Source organism: Pteropus vampyrus, unplaced genomic scaffold (genome assembly GCF_000151845.1).
Source record: "Pteropus vampyrus isolate Shadow unplaced genomic scaffold, Pvam_2.0 Scaffold75, whole genome shotgun sequence".
In the NCBI taxonomy this organism is placed as follows: Eukaryota; Metazoa; Chordata; class Mammalia; order Chiroptera; family Pteropodidae; genus Pteropus; species Pteropus vampyrus.
The window spans coordinates 3,071,102-3,077,249 of NW_011888856.1; positions in this window are offsets into that span (position 1 = coordinate 3,071,102).

The following is a 6,148-nucleotide window of genomic DNA, read 5'->3' on the forward strand; positions in this document are numbered from 1 at the left end:
TCTCTCGGTTCATGAATGCCATTTGATTTGCACGATCAGAAGACCTGTGCCACGGGCCCCCAGGGGAACTGCCCAGGGACCTGCCAGGTGGGAAGCACAGCCAACCACGGCAGGATGGTGAGGCTCTTTAACCTCAGTCTCTACGCTAGAAAACTCCCGGCAAAGCAAAAATAATGCTAAATTACTTTGTGATTCAGCACTCAGAAGTAATCAGGGGATGGAGTAACATTTCTCACTCATGTATTCATTCATTCAACAAATATTTATTGAGGATCCTATTATTTGCGAGACACCGTCCTAAATATGAAGATGACCAACAAAGTGTCATCAAAGCAAGCCTCTGTCAGACCAATCTAATCAAACTTCATATGCCAGGCTTGATATTTGGGTTAGATTCATCCCTGAGATTGCTCGTGATTTGACAAGTTTTCCGGTGGCGCCTCGCAGATAATAACCCGCCCATAAATGGACAAAAATCACGTGTGCTCACGCCCGGAGAATGTTCGTGCGTAACGAACGCATCAACCCACACAGCGAAAAGGGTCAGACCGTGCGTCTCGTTTGCTCCTGCAACCACTCTGTTAAGCAGGCAGGACAGGAGGAGTTCGACAGATGAGGAGACCGGGATTCTGAGAGGTCATGTACGATGCCCGCAGGCCCGCAGCTGGGGATGAAGAAGTCAGACTCGACACCAAGCAATGTGGTGTTGTGAGGTTCTTCCAGAACGGGTTTTATCGCTGTCATAGGGTGGAACGGGAAGACAAACACTAATGTGCAGACCACAAAAGGCCAACGTGAGGAGGTAGACACCCTTGGGATTAAGGCCACTTAATCAAACACAGGATGCGCAGTTCAGTCTGAACTTCCGATATGTCCCACAAATTGCCCTTCTTTGTTTTGTATTGTGTTTTGTGGCTAAATGTGGCAACGCCCCCTGAGATCCACCGGGAAGTTACAAACTGTGTTCCTGGGCCACACACTCCTTTGGGGCCAGGTATCAACGTCCTCTGAGAAGGAAGGTGCTACTCCCTTACATAAACCTTGGGCTTGCTGAGCCGACCTGATGAAGTAGACATAACTGCTTTTCCACAAACGGAGAAACGAGAAGATGAATAAGACTGACAGCTGCCACGTGCAGGACTTGTGCTTCCGTCCTGGGGACTATGCTTCAGGATTAGCTGTGATTTTCTCCATGGTACAGTCCATTACTGAGTGGATAAACTGAGGCCCACACAGAGGGCGTGTGAGGAGCTGGGATTAAAACCCATACAGATGGCACTGTCTGTGCTCTCTCCATCATGCTGCGTAATGAAAGATGTGCGTTCTCCAGAAACTTGCTGCTTCTAACAGTGTTTCCTAACGAGGTCCAGCAATGAGGCCTCCACCGCAGGCAGAGACGCCTGGAAGAAGGAGGGGCAGCGAAGAGGCCCAGGAGGGCTGTGGAGATTTGACCAGCGATGGAAAGGTGTCCAAATAACAAACGCTGTCTTGCCCCAGGCACCAGAATTGCCCTTTGGGGAACAATGGAATGGATTAAAAGGTTCACCTTCCCGGGCTGGTAGCATCTCCCCCTGGGGATCTTGCTGCCACACTCCCCGGTGGCCTGTCCTCCCCATGGGGTCCCGGGCTTTAAGGTCTCACTCTTCTGCCCAGCTGCCTTTTCGCCAGTTCCCACCAGAGCCCCCAGCAGTCACAGTAAAATAATTTGCCCGAACTCTAGACATTTGACAAGAGATCAAACGGCAAGGGTTTTCTCGAGCGCGTGGGGGGCGGGGAGAGACGGGAGGACTGTGGAGGGTCCCGGAGCTTTCTGGTTCCTGTTGCCATCGATAAAAGCAAAGGGTTATGTCCTTTTGATTCTCAGACTTCATTTAAGTCCTTGGCTATCCATCCTGCTTCTTGAAATGCCCACCACAGAGAGGATCCACTTTCGTTTCACCTCTAGCCTTCATGGAATGAGGTGAAGCAAAGGGAGAGAGCGAGAGAATGAGACAGTGCATTCAAAGTCAGACTCATCCCAGGCCGGACCTCCCTTCCGCCCCCCCACGTCTGCCCGCCACTCTCTCTAAAAGGCTTTTTGCATGAGCGATCCATACAAATTCAATTTGAGACTCACAATAGAATGGCCACATAGAACCAATGGATAGGCCGGGTTAAAAATTAAATATATGGATCAACTTCGGTTGACAACATTACTCTCTTGGCCAAGGGTTGAAGGCCAGGACTAACGGTGGCCTCAAATGTTTCAGAGATGTCCTGATCATACCTGAAGACAGTAGGTACATTCTGAAAGAACCCAGCAGCAGCTCAGAGGCAGGAATGAATTTGTGACCTTGGGCCAACTCCATAGATATGAAAACATGCCTCCAGAAGAGGAAACAACAATGAGAAATACTTGTCTGTGCGCTAGTCTCCGTTAATGAACCCAACGCATAAATTTTTATATAAAACTATGTCATCGTTCGGTGTTGGGACAGACTTTCAGTTTGCTAAGTCTTGTTATGGAGAACTTGCTACATGTCGAGTTTTGTATGCACGATCTTGTTTAATCCTCACAGCATCCAGAACTTGACACTTTCGTGTGATGCTTTTCCCTGGAAAATGACATGACTGACTTTCATTTCATCTGGGTAAAATCAGACTTAAATAAGCATCAAGGACGACTTTGAAAGGAAAAAAGGTCAACTGATAAAAGAAACATTCAGCTTGGTGTGTGTGCACGTGTGTGTGTGTGTGTGTGTGTGTGTATGTGTGTGTGTGTGCGCGCGCGCACGCATATGTGTAAAGAGAAAGATCGGTCCTTCTCCGTTTGCCTTGGTGCTAGTGCTGGCTTATGGAACAAAGCGCGGACGTATGTTTTTGTTTGTTTTCTGGAACACATAGAGAGTGAGTAGTTCACAACGTATAAAGCGATTCTGTGCTTTCGTTGGAGCTTGACAATGTGTCTCTTATAGGTGGCCCAGTGCTGCCTACGTCAAAGACGAGGAAACTGAGTTTGGATGGGTTGGAGGACTTGTGAAATATTTTGATCTGCAAAGACAGAGAGGCGTTTGGCCCAAACCACCTCTTCCCGGTGCCCCGCAAGGGGGAAAGTGTATGGTCACTGGAGATGCCGGGGGGCGTCTGATGCCCAGCTCCACAGTTGAACTCATGTGGCCCTGAGCTTGTCCCTCTGTCCCTGTGAGCATCGGTTCTCCTTCTGCCTTGTTGAGAAGATCAGAAATAACGTATACAGAGTGCCTAGCGTGATGTCTAACCTGGTCTTCAATAAAATGTCACAAATCCAGAATCTGTTGCTAACCAACTTACCTGAGGCGAAGGAAAATCTTGTTGGGTATGTTTTCAGATAAGAGGTATTTAAAGTGTGTGGTGACAATGTTCTTGGACTCTAAGACCTGGAGAGAAATGCTCTACTTTGTGAGTTTTCCCTGCGGGGTCCTGCCTGACTTGTCTTTGAGTCAGGGTTCAGCACCCAGCGTGGCTGTGCTTTTCATGGGGCCCCCTGCAACCGCCTCCCACCTCGCAGGCAGCTCCTCCCACCTAGCTGTTCAGCTCATCTTCCTGAAACACCGAAATGTGCCCATCCTTCTCTACTAACATCTTTCTTCCCCTTGGACCAGGATGCTGACATCCTGACCTTGGACCAAGTTCATGTGTTCTCTATACTTTGGTACTTTCCCAGGAGGCTCCTCAGTTCCTCCTGCAAATAGTGCCATCAGGTCTCTCCACCACCTTGACAAATGCCTTGACAGGTCCAACTGCAAGGCAAGCATGGCTGGTCTCCAGCTGGGACACCCCCTCCCCACCATGAGGACAGTACGGATTTTCCTTACCACAAACGGTGACACTTCCATCCACTTTCACACTAGCAGTCCGCTCTTCCCCCCAAAGGAAAGAAGACCCCCGAGTTGGAGGCCATAGTGGGATGGAATTGTACACGTTTTCTATAGCCTAGGGTGGGGACACCTTAATGTATGGTCACCTAGTGCTTTTGAAAATACTTAAATTGTCATTGTTGGATTTAACAACTTGATGTATGGTCTTCTGCACCATTAACTCGCGTTTCTAAAATTCACCACAGCATGCGAAATCACACAATAAAAGCAATAGGACTTTAGGGACTGTCCTGCTTGCACAACACTCGACAACTGATACATTAAAAAAATAGGAACCTAGTAAAAACGATTCAAAGTATATAAAAATACCACAGTAAATATGATGCTTTATCTTGGAAGGGCCTTGAAATTTGCTTGTGGAACGGGCTTGGGAGGGGTCGCAGCTTGTGGAGTTAGTGTGAAGTGATGGACAGAAGACCGCCTGACACTGGGCGGAAAGTTGTCATATTGGATGTGGATGTGTGTGTTTCACACACACGTAGCGAACCCAGGTGGTTGGCAGACGTTTGACGCATGTGTGTGTGCCTGATTGTGCATTCCTACACAGTTGGTTTCAGCTGGGTGAGGTTTTCTACTTTGCCAGGTGTTCATTGGACAAAATCAGACACACTGTGCTCAGACTGTTGCATTGGAACAAATCTATGTTTTCAGAACAAGTGCCGTAACAGAGCTGACTGTACCATTCGATCAGGTCAAGGTGCCTGCCTTATAATGACGGTTTCCCCGCCCTCCTTATATCTGCACTGTCGTGGATAAGATTTGGAAAGATCATTTAAAAATAGGAAGCATCTGTTTTTAGAAATGTTTTTCCAATTTCACCAGGACTTTGCCATTGCCTCAGAGTCCTCTCCCAAAGGGCACGAGAAAGTCCAGCTTGCTCACAGCCTGCCTCTTTGGGACCCGCTGCTTCATTTCCCTTTACGAATCCTGCTTTCATTCAAGTCCTTGGTTAGTTTTGACATCTGAACTCCATTTCTTCCAAAATGAATTAGCTACGGACTTGAAAAATATAAAGCCAATTCCACATAATCTGGAAGCTGGCAGTTTCTCGTCGATAGTTATCGTCTGCACCGTACTTAGAAAAAGGTGCCCCTTCTGGGTGGGCACGAGCTTGTGGCAGGGTGCACGGCGGATGCATCTCGGCCTCCCTCTAGGTGGCCCCAGGTGAGGTGCCCTCGTGCAGAGGACACAGCGCGGGTAAGCCGATGTGGCTGCCCTGACCACCTTGAGCTGAGCTGCTCATGACTGCTGGTTCCACCATAATGAGCGTTGGGCCTGGAGATTCCAGCATAATGAGAGAGGAGGAGGAGGAGGAAAAAGGAGAGCCTGGCCTGAGACCCCGGACAGACGCAAGCAGGACAGTCCCCTGCAGAGACTGATCCACCAAGATCGAGGCCTCGTGTCACGGGCTGAGTCACGGTCTAGGCAGGGGAGGTGGGGACTTGCGCCAGTGCTGGCTGCTAGGCTGAGGGAGGAAGGCTGGCAAGCCCGGACGTCGGGGCCAGGCAACCACGTGCCACTGTGTCCTCTGGCCTTTGGCTCCCAGGCCTGGGAGCGGGACATCCATTCTCAGCCTCTCTGGGCAGGGCCCTGGGACTGTGGTGGGCTTTCAGGCTGAGTGAGAGCTTATTAGGATCCCCAATTCAGGATCTCCAGGAGGAGGGATGAGAATCTGTGTTTTTAACCAGCCTCTCCAGATTTGTACTGCAGGCAAGCTTGACAAACTCTGATCTAGGCCAGTGATTTGCAGATTATTTTTAACAGAGATGCAGAAGCCTGGGCTGCTCTAGTGAAGTTGGGGAGGGGTCCTCAGCCTCACCCGCCCACGTTCCTTCTCCTCTCTTTCTTCGAAGGATGGACTCGTAGAGAACTTGATGACCACCGATCTAGTCCAATGGCTGAGGCCCAGAAAGGGAAGTGACAGCCACTTTGCAAGCCGGGGGGGCGGGCACTCAGGTCTCCCTCTCTATCTAAAGCTGGGAGGACTTTTACAAATCAGAGAAACAAGCAGAGGAGGAGGGGAGGTCTGGCTCTGAGCCGGGCCCCAGGCAGTGAGCTCAGGTTTTTAATAGAGTTTTTGTAGCAGGGCGGCCACATACATGTGGCGAGCAGAGTCGATGTCAGAACAAAATCTACAGGAGGCTTAAAACACCAGGGCCCTTCCCCGAGTGAGAAAGGCGGTAGTTCTGTGTTAAAGCGACAGGTGCGTAAGTGGGAAGGGAAGCCACCCAGTTTCACTTGCCCGTGGAGAT